At 42.0% G+C, this 17,854-nt stretch overlaps 1 long non-coding RNA gene across 1 annotated transcript; it reads left to right on the plus strand.

Annotated features, from left to right (window-relative positions):
• Positions 1 to 16,680: 16,680 nt before the first annotated feature.
• On the plus strand, positions 16,681 to 17,649 carry LOC129763456 (uncharacterized). The gene is made up of 4 exons (XR_008740932.1): positions 16,681 to 16,796; positions 16,850 to 16,938; positions 16,994 to 17,229; positions 17,298 to 17,649. It is a non-coding gene; the product is annotated as an uncharacterized LOC129763456 (long non-coding RNA).
• Positions 17,650 to 17,854: the final 205 nt, after the last annotated feature.

Below are 17,854 nucleotides of genomic sequence, written 5' to 3' on the forward strand. Positions count from 1 at the left end.
TTTTGGCAATTTTTACGAAAATTAAAAAAAAATACGTTTTTGAGAAAAAAGAATTTCAATCTTTAAAATAATGTTTTTTCAGTGTAATTTTATTTATGTATTTTTCACATGAAAATTTAAACAATTTCCTACATTTCATTCTTTGACCAAAATTTTATAAATAGAAAATTATTATTATTTTACAGATTTGGAGTTCGAATTTTTTGTAGAAAAATTAAGAAAAAGGAACTTTGGTCCTTTACAAACAATAGTCTAATTCCTTTTCGGAGATTAAAAGTATGCAAAGTCTGTCTTTCTGTCTTTCTGTCTTTCTGTCTTTCTGTCGTTCTGTCTTTCTGTCTTTCTGTCTTTCTGTCTTTCTGTCTTTCTGTCTTTCTGTCTTTCTGTCTTTCTGTCTTTCTGTCTTTCTGTCTTTCTGTCTTTCTGTCTTTCTGTCTTTCTGTCTTTCTGTCTGTCTGTCTTTTTGTCTTTCTGTCTTTCTGTCTTTCTCTCTTTCTGTCTTTCTGTCTTTCTGTCTTTCTGTCTTTCTGTCTTTCTGTCTTTCTGTCTTTCTGTCTTTCTGTCTTTCTGTCTTTCTGTCTTTCTGTCTTTCTGTCTTTCTGTCTTTCTGTCTTTCTGTCTTTCTGTCTTTCTGTCTTTCTGTCTTTCTGTCTTTCTGTCTTTCTGTCTTTCTGTCTTTCTCTCTTTCTGTCTTTCTGTCTTTCTGTCTTTTTGTCTTCCTATCCTGTGGATTTTCATGTGAAAAAAACGCACTCCTATATATATATAAACATAAATCTCCAAATGTATTGATAATCGCAGAGCTCGAGAAACGAATCGTCCGAATTTGAGCTGTCTTTATTTTATTATATTTTCTGTATCAAACATGTATTCTAATAATTTGATATTATTATGACGAGTTCTGGTAGAAGTACTAGGAAATTTATTGTAAAAGTAAAATTAAAAGGGTTAATTAGAGAATCAATCAATGAATAGTTTTGCCTTTGGACCAGGAACGTTCGCTTGGTGAGAGAACTAAAAATGAATAAATAAAATAAAAATAATAAAAATAAACGCATAATTTCGCAACCTTTTCATAAAAGAGAATCATACCAACCAAATGGATCGAATCTCGAAATTCATGTTATTCATTAATTTTAACCGATACCGATAGCATGCCAATGCAGGTATTCCAATTCGAGACTCACAAGTTCTACCCCTAGGGGAACCATTTACCACAAGAGCCTAATTACGTCCCTGGTCTCTAAGCGACCCTTCAAACCGCTCAAACAATCGAATAACAATGCTTTCCCAACATCACGACGATGACGCCGACGACGCCGATGGTAATCACCAGCTCATGAGAAGGATTGCGATAATTGTACGGCAGCAAACAAACTGCTTCAAGTTTCAGGATCGTTGCTGGAGTACAACTGATCTTGAGGAATGAGAAAAAAGAAATCTCATCCCAAGGAGTGATCGCCAAATGGTGGGCGGGGAACGGACAGGAGATGTACGAAGAAAAATTATGAATGAACTTAATGGTGCAATAACATGCAAATATTACCATTTTTTCCTAATGTTCAATTATCGGTTTCTGAGCCTGAGAGCTACCTCGCTTGCCAAGTTCGATTGCCACGGAGTGGCGCAGTCCAGGAAAGTGGCTAAACCTTTCGCAATACATGTGGGCTGGGTTAATTTTTTTCGAGTACGATCCTGTTCTGGATCAGGTGGTTTCAAGTTCTAAAACCCCGCAGCAAAAATGTATGAATCGAAGAATCTCCAAACCCATCCGTCTGCTGTGTAAGAACCTCGCGCAACAGAAACGAAAAAGTACCTATGCCGATTGCATAAATGATGAGACGTAATCACCTTGCGCATCGAGGTAAACTCACACCGCTTTTCCTGGCCTGGTCTTTTTGTTTCATTCTTTCTTGGGTTTCAGTGCTCGCGAGGTATCGGCCGGTACCAATTTAGAATAACCACCATTTACTTGACGGGCCGAGAACCGAACACAGCAGAAACTTACGCAAACCACGTAGACGTGAAATAGTAATAAGCTATTATAAGTAAATTATTTGATTGGTTTTCTTGCACTGGCTCTACCGGGCCCACGATACCAAACCGACCCTCGTGTTGTCGTGGTTTCATGTCGATTATAGCCGCTGCAGCATGAAAGCGCGGCGGCGGCGTGAAGTGGATTATATATGGAGGTGCGTTTGTTTAGCAAACGAGAATTTATTCAATGATGATTGCGCGAGTAATCAATTGCCGCGATGCCGCTACATTGTAATGAACAATGTGTGTGTGTTGCGTATTTGTGATTAAATGGTGCGACCTGGTTTATCTCCGAAGGCGAACATGGCAACCGGCTCGGAACAAGAACGAACGCTTCGAGGGGACATTTGAAATAGCTGATGAGGAAAATGGTAACGGGCAGTGAACACAATTTTTGGAATAGTTCATTTATTATGCGAAACGAGCATAAAGCTGGGATTCACAAATCCCATTCATTTTCTCAATAATATACAGTGTGATAATGCTTCAAGAAGATACTTAATTGTTGTTGGTGGAAATCGTGTTTCGGATCGTTAAAAACACCTCCTTGATAGCAGTGGAAACAGCTTCAAAGCTGAAATTTTATTTTACGTGTTAACATATTATTTCAAATTTGCGGAGAACCTTGAATGTCCAGCAATGCTAACTTGGTTGCTGGTCGACTTATCGTTCCTCTCGTCGTATATACCATCGCTCTTCTAACTTGCCCGTCCTTCGACTTCACGACGTCCATGATGCGACCCCGAATCCAACCATTTCTATTTCCTTCGTCGACCACAATCACTAAATCTCCGGGTTTCAGTGGTTTCACCGGATGGAACCATTTGGAGTGCCTTGTCAGCGTCGGCAGATATTCGCGGACCCAGCGACTCCAGAATGTGTCCACTAGGTGCTGCACTAACTTCCAGCTATCCCGCAATGTTCCTGTATCTCATGGTCAAGATCTGAGATGGTTGATGCACGCCTTTCGTTTCGTAGAGAAGGAAGTGGCTCGGCGTTAGTGCATCTTGTTCTGCGTATTCTAGTGGGATGTATGTGAGGGGCTTCGAGTTTACCACCGATTCAGCCTCAAGCACTACCGTTTCCAGGACCTCGTCACTGGGATGATGCGGATGATCCGCGATCGCCGCCATCGCTGTCTTCACCGACCTGACCATGCGCTCCCACGAACCTCCCATATGAGGAGCTAGCGGTGGATTGAAGAGCCATTCGGTGTCGGAATTGGTAAATGTAACGGCGCAGCCTTCGTAGATTGTTGCCTTTGTAATAAATTGTTGCTCCAACGAAATTGGTCCCGTTTTCGGAGCTAAATCTCGTTGGTGAACCTCTGCGTGCCACGAATCTACTAATGGCCATCACGCAGGACTGGGTTGATAGGCTATGGACTACCTCTAGATGCACCGCTCTGATCGACAGGCACGTGAATAGTGCGATCCAACGCTTGGCCAGACTACGACCCTGCTTCACAAAAACCGGCCCGAAATAGTAGAAACCCGTTTGCGTGAATGGTCTACACAAAGTTCTTCGTAATTTACAGTTTGACTGGGAAGTTTTAAATGGCCCACTGTCCTCGCTTTCAGTGGAAATTGCTTTTTTCTCATTTCTCCCAGCGATTGTAATTGCAATGCGTTGTGACCCTTTCTCCATTCTCGTCACGTCTCCCGTCCAACAGAGATAAAGCGGCTGCCTAGGTCCTTCAACTCCAAGGGATCTCGCTACTTCAGCGCTACATCATCGTCGACGAAGACCCATCGTCAAGGAAAGCGTAGACGTCAACGCGCTTCCCGTTCGCGAACAACGTTACAGGAAGATATCGTAGCAATGCTGATGATGTCATAGAGTGATGATGTTGGAGGGCAACGCTATTGCTGAAAGATGTCGATGGTGTGGGTGTTCCCAGCTCAGTTGTCCTCGAGTGCAGCAAATGATGATGACGCATACGACAGTCCCCAACTCCACATTCTTTCTTGGAACGGCACGGCCACGATCGATGAGGTATGAGACAAATTCGACACAATCCCTTCAACTTCATTACTCTCCACCGTTTGTCTACATCCAATTTCATGAATTCTAGACACACGGCTATACGATGTTCAGTGCTCTCACAGTGGGAGCATGGTTTGCTAATTATATTCACGGTTTCCTTCTGCTGCGTTCTACTAACATCAGGTCGGTACGTGGAAGAAGTTTGCTGATGAATGAAAAGTTTCTCTTTTGCATGTTTCTCCTTTTTGTTCGTCTCCGATCTTACTGCGCTTTCGTAGCTCAGATCCGTGTTCAAGGTGACTTCGCTTGCCATTGTTACCAACTCCATCATGAAATGATTGAACGTCTCCAAATCGACTATATGATAGGTGCGTTTGAAGGACGCCCATTACAGCTTCAAGTTTGGGGGAAGCCTATCCACCATCTCCTGCAACAACATCGGATTGCTAACGTTGGTTTGCCAGTATCATGTGCTCAACCAAATTTCCAACTCCCATTCCAAGTTTGATTAGAGTTTTCAGATCATCGCCCCTGGGCGAAGGAATTTCCCGCATCCGTTTTAGTAGCGAGTTAATGATGACTTCTGGTCTTCCGTACAGTCGTTCCAAGGTAGCTATCACATGGGGAACTGACTCTGGAATCGGTAGGCGACTCATACACTGTCCAGTGCGTGCCCTCTTACACACCGTTGGAGTCTCGCGAGATTCTCTGCATCATTGAATCCACACGCGCTAGTGGAGTTGCGAAACGAGCTGAAGAATAGTGGCCAGTCCAGCGGATCCCCGGCGAAGACAGGTAATTCCCTCGGTATCACTTGGCGAGCGGCTAATTGTTCAGTCGTTGGTCCCGTCGCACAACCCTGACGAACACGATCATAATTATTCTGTTGCGTTGGTGCTGATCGTATGTTGAAGTCTCTGAATGTGGACGGCTGCGTAGGCCCCGGCGGTGGCGCAGATGCCCATGACGGCGGCATGTAATATTGCTGTTGTCTCGACGATGGTAATAATACTGAGGTGTGCGTTTCACGGCATTACTGTTGCGGAAACGTATGCATATACACTGATGACACATGATTTCCCGGTTGCGGGTCTAAAATTGATTCACTTTTCTGCTTGTGCCCCAGCGATGGCGGACACATTGAGTGTTTCTGTTCATTACCTTGCTTGCACCCAGGCGGTGGTGGCAGCTGCGATCTTTTCGGTTTGATTATCGGCTTATGCCCCGGCGGTGGCAGAAGCCCTAACGAGTTCGCTACGATTTCCTGCTCATGCCCCGGCGGTGGCAAGAGCAAAGACGAGTTTAAGTAAAACTGCCGACTATTTTCCGGCTTGAGCACAGAGGCTGATATTTCAGGTAAATATACACCTGTTTGAGACATTGTGTGTGAAGGAAGTTATTGAGAGAACTGTCTATGTGTACTACTAGCTAAAACTCTTGTCTCGGTAGTATTTATTTGCTTACTTATAGCCCCTAGCTGTCTAACTTTATTATGTGATGTCTGTGCTACGAATGACTGTTTTGATGTGCCGGTTGTGCTAGCCTGGGCTGTAGGTTGCAAACCAGTATTTACGTTGCTTAAACCATCGCTCACCTGGTTCGTTGTAGACTGACCTGCACTAGTGGGTGTAGAAGAGTGGACCAGTATATTACCAGCACTGGAAATGGCGTGTCCCACATTCGACATACCAACAAGCTGCTCTTCTTGGTTTTGTGTAGTGTTGGTACTCGTCTGTCCCGCGCTTGTCGTCACGATTGTTGATACGGCCGGATCTGCTCCTGGTAGTCCGACTGACCCAGGTACTTCACCTCCTTGCTGAATGGCTACATCAGTACTCGGTGCTGTGTTCTGCTGGCTTCGAATGACGTCGTCTCTTGGAGGATAGTCGATAGTCGACGTGGCACCTGCTTGACCCTATGTCTGACTCGCTGCTCCAATCCACCGGTTGGTGTTCTCCCGGACTATTCTGGAACTAACTCGGCTCCTGGTGCTGCCATTCTCCTCCTTTTCGAGTGGTTGTGCCTGCAACAATTCGAAACGGCGCTGTTCGAAATTCGCCTCCACTTGCCGTCGTTGTTGCTGGTATCTTTCAGCTTCCTCCAGCTCTTTCATCTGCGATCAACGCTGCATCTCCAGCTGCTCCATCTGTAGCGCTAATCGTGTTGCTCGTACGCTGCTACGTGGAGTCGCATGGGAGTTCCGGCTAGGCCGGTGAGAAGAAATCGTGGCTACTTCGCCACTCTCGACGCATCTCTTACAGATGAAACTCCGATCGGCATCGGCAATCGAGTCTCCCACGTCTGCATACGAATAGTGTACGTACCCATCGCATTTGTCACACTGGACTAGATCATCGGCGCTATCTGGCCGGTCGCACAGCATGCGGTGGCTTTCGGAACTCATCCTTCGATTCCACGCGGGTGGCGTAACCTCAAAATCTTTGAAGATTTGTTGGTGGAAATCGTGTTTCGGGTCGTTAAAAACACCTCCTTGATAGCAGTGGAAACAGCTTTAAAGCTGAAATTTTATTTTACGTGTTAACATATTCTTTCAATTATATACTTCAACTTACATTTTGGTACATTTGGCTTACATTTTTCTTCAAAATACAATTATTTTCAAAATTCACCTTTTCTCGATCTATACTTCTTTCAACTTGCTCAACTAAACATTTCTTTAGACTCTATTATTTGTTTTCTTCATCTGACAGTTCTCTCTCATATGTATAGTGTTCTGCTAATTTGACAGCCCCACTTTGCGTTCTTCCGTTCATTCGCAAAAGGCGTAACCGGTACTCACTCAGACGTTAGGTGACGATTGCACAGTGGGTCCGCTAACAATTGTGTTTATTGGAAATTCAATATTATTTTGTCCCTGTTGCAGAAAAGTGAAATGTTGGTTGACTGCATTATTAGCACAAATTAATTTTAATGCGAGGAAAGAAACGAGAATACTATTTATCAGACACCATTTCTGAACCATAACTACTCCCCATCGCTATTGTAGACTTGTATTGTAGCCTCTAGAAAAATTGGATTATACTATTGGTTTTGTTTTAGAATATTATGAGATCGTGACTTCGACGGTGGTCAAGGAAACAGTGCTGATAAACTACGTAAATTATTGTTTTAATACATGTGACATTGTTTCACAATTTCGGAGGTACGGTTTGAATCATTCGCAGTAGCGGTGGGTTTTGCTCAGAAAAAGGTTCCACAAGTTACTGAAGAATTCATTTGTAGAGATCCGGTCCGGTCTGTCACCGATCCTTGCAATTTGCAAGTCCTCAACATTCTGCTACTACTCCATTTTTGATCTAGAACTACGTTTCTCTGGAAAAATGTCAGTTTGTCACGTTTTGATGAAATATTTTAACCGTTATTAAATGGATTTGTTGTAAGCGGTTGTTTTCGACGAGTCTAATATCAACCGAATAAGAGTTAAGAAACTTCGGACTTACTTAATGTTAAAAAATATCTTTTCTTTCGGAGTGAAGCTCCGTCTTTTATTTACTGGTTGAAATATAACTTCAGAATGCCTTTATAATTGTTATCCCTGTCTTTTATATTCACTGAGATGGTTTACAATAATTTTACCTTATCTTAATTCAGCATAAAGGGTGTGTCACATCAAATTGCATCACGGAAAAAACGCTGTAGAAATTCGCCCAGTAGACCGATCCTTTTGAAAATTTTAGACAGTAAAATAAAAACTATTAAACAACTTTTGGCATTTTCTTTTTATTCATACTTCGAACCCAAGCCCGTATGCTCGCACCTTCCTCTTTACCCCGTCCATAATGTTCTGTACAACGTCAGGTTGTAGTTTTTTTTGAACAGAAATCCATTTTCTCTTGAAGTCCGCCTCCGATTTGACAACTTTTGGGTTCTTCCGGAGGGCTTGCTTCATAATCGCCCAATATTTCACTATTGGGCGAAGCTCCGGCGCGTTGGGCGGGTTCATTTCCTTTGGCACGAAGGTGACCCCGTTGGCTTTGTACCACTCCAACACGTCCTTTGAATAGTGGCACGAAGCGAGATCCGGCCAGAAGATGGTCGGGCCCTCGTGCTGCTTCAATAGTGGTAGTAAGCGCTTCTGTAGGCACTCCTTAAGGTAAACCTGCCCGTTTACCGTGCCGGTCATCACGAAGGGGGCGCTCCGCTTTCCGCAAGAGCAGATCGCTTGCCACACCATGTACTTTTTGGCAAACTTGGATAGTTTCTGCTTGCGAATCTCCTCCGGAACGCTGAATTTGTCCTCTGCGGAGAAGAACAACAGGCCCGGCAGCTGACGAAAGGCCGCTTTGACGTAGGTTTCGTCGTCCATTACCAGGCAATGCGGCTTCGTCAGCATTTCGGTGTACAGCTTCCGGGCTCGCGTCTTCCCCACCATGTTTTGCCTTTCGTCGCGGTTAGGAGCCTTCTGAACCTTGTATGTACGCAGGCCCTCCCGCTGCTTGGTCCGCTGAACGAATGAACTTGACAAGTTCAGCTTATTGGCGACATCCCGGACCGAACTTCTCGGATCACGTCTAAACTGCTTAACTACGCGCTTGTGATCTTTTTCACTGACGGAGCATCCATTTTTGCCGTTCTTCACCTTCCGGTCGATGGTTAGGTTCTCGAAGTATCGTTTTAGTACTCTGCTGACCGTGGATTGGACGATTCCCAGCATCTTACCGATGTCCCGATGTGACAACTCCGGATTCTCGAAATGAGTGCGCATGACTGCAAAATCGTAGATACACGATGTTGACAATTCCATCCTGTATTAATAGAGTGCGAGGCTATTGGAGCGACCAAAGGCAATGATCCTGCGTTGCTTGTCGTTGACCCTCATTCCATTATCGCCACACCATTTAAGCATTGTTTTTGTGGGGTCTGACCCAGACACTGGTTGTTAGAGATATCCTTGTGAGTAAAAAACATTGGTTGCGAATGACAGGGGGCAGAGAGGGGGGAAGATATAGAGTTAGTAGCGAGGATAGACAGAGGGTTTGTATTCGGAAAGAAAGATTAGATTAACTACGGTGTGAAGGTAAAATTATAATCCAATCCGAAAGAGATGAGATCACCCGATAGAATTTCAGATCATCAACAAACGCAAGCTTGAACTATGAAAGCAGTAAGCACAGGTCATTAATAAGAATGTTGAACAATAATAGTCCCAGAGCGCTTTCTTCTCCAGACGCGATGTTAAAACTGTGAGATCTAGCTGAATTGACCACGGTATATCCAGTGCGATCGCGGAGATATGAAAGATCCAATCCGTTATCGAATCTTGAAAAGGTATTTTCTTCAGTCTCTCGATTACTGAGACGTGCGAAACAGTGTCGAAGGCTTTCGCGAAGCCAACAAAGTCCGCGTTAACTTGCTGCCTTTCTTCAACTTCAGGGGACAGTGCGATAACGTATCGTAGTGGTAGGACAATGCTTCATGAATCCATGCTGGCCGTCGAAGATTCTGAGAGACGCCACGTTGTAGAAGAGATTGTGCATCAGTCTTCAAAGTATGGATACTCCGGGACTATTCATCACATATTGCAGTTGCCAGATTGATGAATAGAATTGACACAAGCTGTTTTCCAAGCGGAAAGAATAGTCGGTGATGATAAAAAATCGCTTCAAACGATCAATGAACTCGTATAACCCTCTAATCGGATGAAAAATCATCATCAGTAGAAAACTTGGAATGGTGAGCTATCAAGATCTCCAGAAAGCATGCATGAAAGCATGAAAGAGAAATCTCTGCTGCCTGCACTCTCGAAGCATTGCTTCTATTACCCAAGGTTTATCGTGAGTGCAAGCTACAAACGAATAATCTCATTCTGTATATCTGACGATGAAAAGTTATCCGGACATTGTACAATTGGCGAACAACTGAGATCTTATGCACTGACCGAATTGAATGGTTGACTCACTCTCGTGCAATATCGTTGCTTCGTGTCGTTTTTATTTTGGTTTCGTATTTCGCCCGATAAATAGCGAACGGTTTATCGGTGCAATTGATTCATTTATTACCAGCGGATTAGGGCGCCCAAAATCGATTTTCGTTCGAAATAGTTTTTCTAATCATACATTCGCTATAGATAACATATGACGCCACTTGAATTTAAATTAGTAATTTATTAGTAATCTTTGGCAGATGTGTGATAGCATATCATCAATACCCATTTGAATCGTATACGTATTTCCCAGTGATTCGTTTGTTTTCACAGGCTCACATGGGTTTATAAGGCCGTGGGAACAAGGCTCACAACTCAAAGTTCAGGGAACATAACATAACCTTACATAAGGAAAAACACATATTTCCCTTTGATAAAAAAAATTATAGGAGGTTGTGTTCAAGACGCGACCGCATTGTTGACGTAGAACTACGCTGTAGTTTAATTCAATTGCTTGGTGATTCATTTTTGTGCTCTCAGAACAATACATGCTCGAGAAAAGCGCAGCTGTCATTCTTAGTGGAGAAAGTTTTGCTACTGGCAAGCGAAACCAAATCACATACAACATTTCAGAACGACATTTACTTTCTTGGTGACCAAATAAACGAAATAAACTCTATCTGTTAATCTCAACAACCTCGAAAAAAGTAGCACTGCTTCATTATGATCAAGATTAGCGCAAATGCAATCCTAGTTGAAAGCAGTTTTGCGACTGGCATGCGAGCCCAAATAAATTGATAACTCAATTTAACTTATTGAATAACTTGGTATTCCACAAATATTTTTTTTGGTGCACAACCTTAAGCCCTACTTCACCATAACGTCAGTTCAATGATTCAATGAATTTTCAGTTGATGACAGAAAACAAACAATGTTAACTGGTTGGAAAAAGGCTGAATATTTACCTCAGCAGAGATTCATTACTTATACCCTAGGGTAAATATTTCCCTCCTTGTTTATATTTATCATTACGACTGCATAATTTGCAACACAAAACATTCGTCAATCATAGCATAAAAAATTAGGCGATTGTTGCATCGTTACAGGGCCAATGCACACGGGACCAGATACAAGTGGGGTTTCAGCGAAGCGAAGATGCACTATTTTTACGTACGGGTTATGAAGCACGCACGTACGCAAACAAATATCCAAATATCGATGGCTTGAAGCAACTAAATATACACACACTTATCTCCGTTTTGTGCTCTTCTCAACAGAAGCCATTTTTGTTAATATTGCCAGTCTAGATTAGCTCAAGGCGCTTCTATATATACCAGGTGAAACAATCATATGAAATGCACATTCAGCCATATTGGAATTGCTGTCGGTATTGTTTACTAACAGCATCAGAACGCTGCCGGTGGCTCTCTACAAACTCCTACGACGGTTATTCGAACGATGCCTACTATGTTCGGCTTTTGCGAATTTATGTGAAAAAGAAGGGATGATTCAGTAGAATTTCATTCTCATTTCCACTACTCTCGCATGTGAAAATGCAAAAGTGGCGTATCCTAGCAATGACAAAACAACCGTAATCCCCTTCTTATTGAAGTGACGATGTTGCTTCACCTGTTATATATGAATATCAGCGCCTTGGATTAGCTTAGCTGTCATCCTTTGTGGAGAGAGTTTTCCTACCGTCATGCGAATTCCAGAACATTTATTTTCTTGATGAGCTGGCAATAGCCTAGCTTGATGATTCCCCGAACAATTGTGTAGCTCAGAACCTTAATGCAATGGCATCAGTTTAATGCAATGATTGCAATGCCAGAGACATCAACGAGTGAGTAATTTGGTCGCGTCCACAGCTCAGTCCGAAACGAAGATATGTGATGACACAAAACAAGGAAGAACAAGCGATATCCATTGCTTTGAATACATAACGATAGAGAAAGTATGCCTTCCTTCCTTGCTTGAGACTTTAAACTTCTTCAGTTCATTCGTCTCTAACCTTCAAAAAGGCCTTTGGAAAACTATACTTTATCCATCATATTACTCCTCCAGCCCCATTGCCTTGATAAAGGCATTCGATCCCGTCCAGCTCGCCCAGCAACGATGTTTTTTCAGTCGATTTCCTCACGAAGAATGAATGTTTGCCCCAGCGAGATCCACTGTTTATACTCTAGGCAAATATTCCCCTTCGTTCTTCTTCTTTTCCTTTGTTCACGGATACTTTACTCTTACGATTTCTCCTTCGTTTCTCGTCGATAAGTCGCTCATGCAAGTAATCTGCTCCATTGGTGATATCAAAATTTTAATCTGAATAATTAAAAATGCCATAAAATAATAGTTCCTTCTGTGCAGTCAACGGGATAGCAATAGACTACTACCGATAATCGTAGGTTTGTTAGGACCTTGAATTGATATAAATACTTAACCAATTTCTAACCCACAACTACAGCATCCACGCAATATAGTACTGATCCTATTTTATTGAGGTCGTATATTACATACCGCGAGCCTTAGAAAACGCAGAATCACTGAACACGTAAGATTGTGCCATCATTATTTACATGCAAAAAACACTCAATCAACTAATAAATTACAGCTTTGTAGCTACTAAGTAGGCAACTAAAAGAGTGTGTTCTTCGCCTCGGGTCGCGGTAACAACAATAGTCTTCATTGTTTACTGAAGAAAAAGTAAACAAGCGACACTGATAAAAGTGCGAGCAAATGACACTGAAACAAAAGCACTACTTATTTTAATGATATTAGTTTGGGGGAAAAGTTATCCATTATTTTCTCGATCGCTGGCTGTAATAATAAATATCTCGCGTAATAACGATCGTACAATTTCAAGTTTAGGATCATTGAAATGGTGACACGTCACACAAAAAAAAATCTTTTCCTGTTTTTTTATTTATTCCATTCAGTCGTGAGTTACAGGATGTTAACAATGGAGGTCAACAAAGAGAAAATTCGGTACATTTTACACTTGAAATTGTGAAATTGGAATTGAAATTGTGAATGGTGTTTATGGTGTCGATACAGCAACAGTAAAATACGTGCAATTTAATTTATTTTTTTCAATTTAAAAAAAAATTTTTTAGTGCAATACACTAAGTCTCTAAGATCTCTACTGTCATCAAATGGACCGTTTGAAGCTAGCGATTGACCAGAAACGTCCAGAATTGGCCAACAGAAGAGGCGTTTTATTCCATCAGGACACCGCTAGGCCACACAATTCCGAGAGCTTGATTGGGTTGTTTTAATGCATCCAACATATAGGCCGGACCTGGCACCAAGCGATTACCATCTTTTTCTCACTTTGCAACATTTCCAGGGTGATAAGTAATTGGGATCAAGAGAAGATTGTAAAAGTCTATAGAGTTTTTCGTCAATGAGGACCAAGACATTATAAAGCTACAATTAGAATGGAAACGAATTTTACAACAAAACGGTGCATATTTGACCCAAATAGGACAATTCGAATCAATAGTTTTGAATTCACCCAAAAATAATGGATTACCTTTTCCCCAACCTAATAATTTTGTGGAAATAACCCAAAAGAAAACAAGAAGTGGGATAAATCTGTGATATAACCGCAAGGTGGACGTAGGACTACCGTTGGCTCGGTAATCATTTATTTGAAATTGCATCTGAATCAATTCTAAATGAATGAATGAATGAATATTTTGAAATATTGCTGAAAGTTTTTCTTGTTGGTTGGATGAGTATAAGTATGGAATTGTTATTAACATATAATTCAACTCTTTCGAACTTGTTGGTTTGATATGATTCATTTTTGTTTTCGTAAGAATAACACGAGATTTTTCATGATCACTCCATGCGCAGAATAGAAACTGAGGGCGCCACTTCACGGTGAAAACGAAATAAAGTCTATATAACCTTGCATAAAATTCATTTCGTTTTTATTGTGATGAGGCAATTTTTCATGATTGTTCCATGCGAAAGCAGAACAGAAACTGATGCTATTGAATTGCATCACGGGAACACCAAGTAGAATGCGTAAATGGGTGCAAATATTCCTTCGCTCGGACGCATTCACACGCAAACAATTTTTCATGACTGTTCATGCGAAAGCAGAACAAAAACTGATGCGAGTAAAAGTACTTACGCTTTGCATGTGTCCGCTTAGTTTCCCAAACATTAATGCAAGCGAGCAAAATAAGTCACAGCTTGCAGGTATTCGCTATGACGGTTTCTCCAGGTACCTAGATTTTGCGTCCGTGTTCGGGAACACATTGCGATCACCAATCATCATCAATGAGCAATGATAATTTCAATAGCTTGCTTTCAAAATAATTTTTAAGCTATTGAACCGATTTTTTGGACCATTAAGTGACAATCATATAACTCGTTGACATGTTTTCTTTCGGATGAAGTGATTAAAGGGTGTGTCACATCAAATTGCATCACGGAAAAACGCTGTAGAAATTTAATTTTTAGGAATTATATCTTCAGCTTTCGCTTATAATCAGATAAGAGTGTATAGATCACGTTGGCCATGCTTCACTGTCAATTTTTCGTAAATTTGGAAAAATGTCGTCGAACGAAAAAGAGCGTCGTGAATTAATCCTGTGCACTCATTTCGAGAATCTGGAGTTGTCACATTGGGACATCGGTAAGATTCTGAGAATCGTCCAATCCACGGTCAGCAGAGTACTAAAACGATACTTCGAGAACCTAACCATCGACCGGAAGGTGAAGAACGGCAAAAATGGATGCTCCGTCAGTGAAAAACAAGCGCGTAGTTAAGCAGTTTAGACGTGATCCGAGAAGTTCGGTCCGGGATGTCGCCAATAAGCTGAATTTGTCAAGTTCATTCGTCCAGCGGACCAAGCAGCGGGAGGGCCTGCGTACATACAAGGTTCAAAAGGCTCCTAACCGCGACGAAAGGCAAAACATGGTGGGGAAGACGCGAGCCCGGAAGCTGTACACCGAAATGCTGACGAAGCCGCATTGCCTGGTAATGGACGACGAAACCTACGTCAAAGCGGACTTTCGTCAGCTGCCGGGCCTGTTGTTCTTCTCCGCAGAGGACAAATTCAACGTTCCGGAGGAGATTTGCAAGCAGAAACTATCCATGTTGCTCCAGCAACGAATCGAAACGCTTTCCGTAATTTTAATATTTATTGCGATGATAATGTATTAAAATTTCCCTACAAAATATTCACATTAATTCACAGTTATCGATATAAATCAATCCTTACGTTTGTAGGTTCTCGATAATTCCTGATATTTCGTTATACGTTTAAATATCTTTTTCCCTCCTCGATAAGCCTGAATTGAAAGTATTTTTGAATGTAAATATTTAAGTACTGTACACTGAAATACCTTAATATCTCTTATTTTGAACACAATTTTCGTATTTCTATTTCAATATCTTCTATCTTCTATCTACGACACTTCTGTTCTATATGCGACTTTTCTTTGGCGCCTTTTTTGAATTTGCGCTATTCAATTTCCTTTATCTGATTTCCTTTATCATACAATAGCTTTTCTAATTCTTGTGCTACGTCACTGTGCGTTACGGTTGGTACATAGGGTTTTGATATAGGTGCGTTGTCACATCGAAGTTGTGCGCAACAGTCCCCCCCTAAGTTGGGCTCTGGTTCAACTTGTTTATATTTGCACCGATATCTAATACAGCTAGTTTTACCGCTAGTCTTTCGTATAAACCTGAAACTGTTTGTACTGTTGTTGAACGAACCTGGCCATCTTTGGATATTTTTGTCGCTACCACTCTTCCTTTTGGCCAACATGATCTAGGCATATTAGGGTCTACAACAATCACAATATCGCCGACGCCTATCGGTTTCGCTGGAAGGAACCATTTTGTTCTACGTGTTATGGTCGGTAAGTATTCCATTACCCAACGTCTCCAAAAATAGTTGGCTAGAATTTGTGATGTTTTCCAGGAATGTTTTACAACTATCGCGCTATCATCGTAGGGGACCAGTGGTTTAGAGCCGTTGGATGATCCCAGCAAAAAATGATTGGGAGTTAATGCTGGTGATGATACATCGTCTACTGGTACGTATGTTAGAGGTCTACTGTTCACGATGTTTTCTATTTCAGTTAAAGTATTCCTCAACACTTCATCGGTGAACGATCGTTTAGGATGGATTTCTGCAAGAATCTTTTTAACAGATTGTATAAGTCTCTCCCAGCTACCACCCATATGTGGTGATGCAGGAGGATTGAAGTTCCATGATGTTGTTGACGATGTAAACTCTAGCATGATCCTCTGCTTATCAACAGTCTTTAGCGCATCAGAGAGTTCTTTGCTTGCTCCAACAAAGTTGGTTCCACGATCACTGAAAATCTCCACTGGAGTTCCGCGTCGTGCCATGAAGTTTTTTAGTGCCATGATACAGGAGTCTGTGTTAAGAGAGTGTGCGATCTCTATATGGATCGCTCGAATAGTTAGGCAGGTCATAAGAACTCCCCATCTCTTTTCAGTACGTCGACCAACCGCGACGTTATATGGACCGAAAAAATCTACGCCAGTATAGGAGAATGGACGTACAAAGGCAGCAAGTCGTGCTGGAGGCAGGTTCCCCATAGCTGGTGGTTGAGGTTTTGTCATTCGTATTTTGCATTGCTGACACTTACGCCTGACCTTTTCGCACTGGACACGTAAACGAGGAATGTTTACGCACTTCAGGAATGTTTCGCACTTCATTTATGTAGGTTTCATGATTTTGATGATGGTACCTTTCATGTCTTTCTAGCAAAATTAGCTGTGTGAGACGATGGTCACGTGGAAGCACAATCGGGAAGGCACTTTTCTTGCCGATAAACTCACAGACATCGATTCGGCTATGAACTCGCATTACGCCATTGTCGTCAAGGAATGGACTGAGTTTGTACAGTGAACTTTTCCTCGGTAGAATTGCTGATTTTTTATGCTTTTAGCTTTCGTAAGGATTGCCATTTCTTCAGAGTAAACTTCGTTTTGTGCTCTTCTATAGTGAAAGTTTTCAGCTGTTGCTAACTCGTGCATCGTAAGTATTCCTGTTTGTGTTACGGCTTTTGCTAATTTGCGTTTTATATTTTCAGCGAATCGTATCACCAGCGCCGTTATGCGTCGCAGATGCTTCCACTTGGAGTGATCTTCTGGTCGCAAAATATCGTTGAAATCAATTGTATGATGGAGGAGGTTTTGGCGGATTTCTTCCACTGTGACATGGTCGGATGTTGGCATCTTTGGCCACTCACATTCATGCTCCCATAAAAAGGAAGAACCATTGAACCAGCGGCTGTTAGCATCGAAATCCGGTTGTCGCTGCCACTTGGTACCCTCATCAGCAACATTCAATTTTGATGGAATCCAATTCCAATCCTTGATCTCTGTATTTTCTAGAATTTCGCTTGTACGAAAGGCTACAAATTGGGAGTATCGACGATTGTCTGAATTGAGCCAACATATGACATCCCGTGCATCCGTCCAGAAATAACGTCGTTTGATGTCCAGTGAATGCCCTTGCTCGATACTTTTGGCTAATCGAACACCGATGACTGCTGCTTGAAGCTCCAGACGTGGGATCGAGACAAATTTGATGGGAGCTACGCGTGTTTTAGCCCCAATTAAAGCACATTTTATCACACCATCCTGTACAAAACGAAAGTACGAAACTGCAGCATATCCCAATTCGCTCGCATCTACGAAGGTGTGTAGTTCGACGGCATGTTGATCTCCACACGACGAAGTATGATAACAACGAGGAATTCGTATTTCCTCGATCTGTGGTAGAATCCGAAGCCATGTAATCCATCCCTTAAGTTGCTTTTCATGAATCATATCGTCCCATTCTGTTCCTGCTCTCCAAATCTCCTGCAAGAGAATTTTCAGGAACATCAGATAGTTCCCTATCAGGCAGAGAGGATCATAGATGGACATTAGAACGCGAAGAATTTCTC

The sequence above is a fragment of the Toxorhynchites rutilus genome, chromosome 1 (assembly GCF_029784135.1).
Source record: "Toxorhynchites rutilus septentrionalis strain SRP chromosome 1, ASM2978413v1, whole genome shotgun sequence".
NCBI lineage: Eukaryota > Metazoa > Arthropoda > Insecta > Diptera > Culicidae > Toxorhynchites > Toxorhynchites rutilus.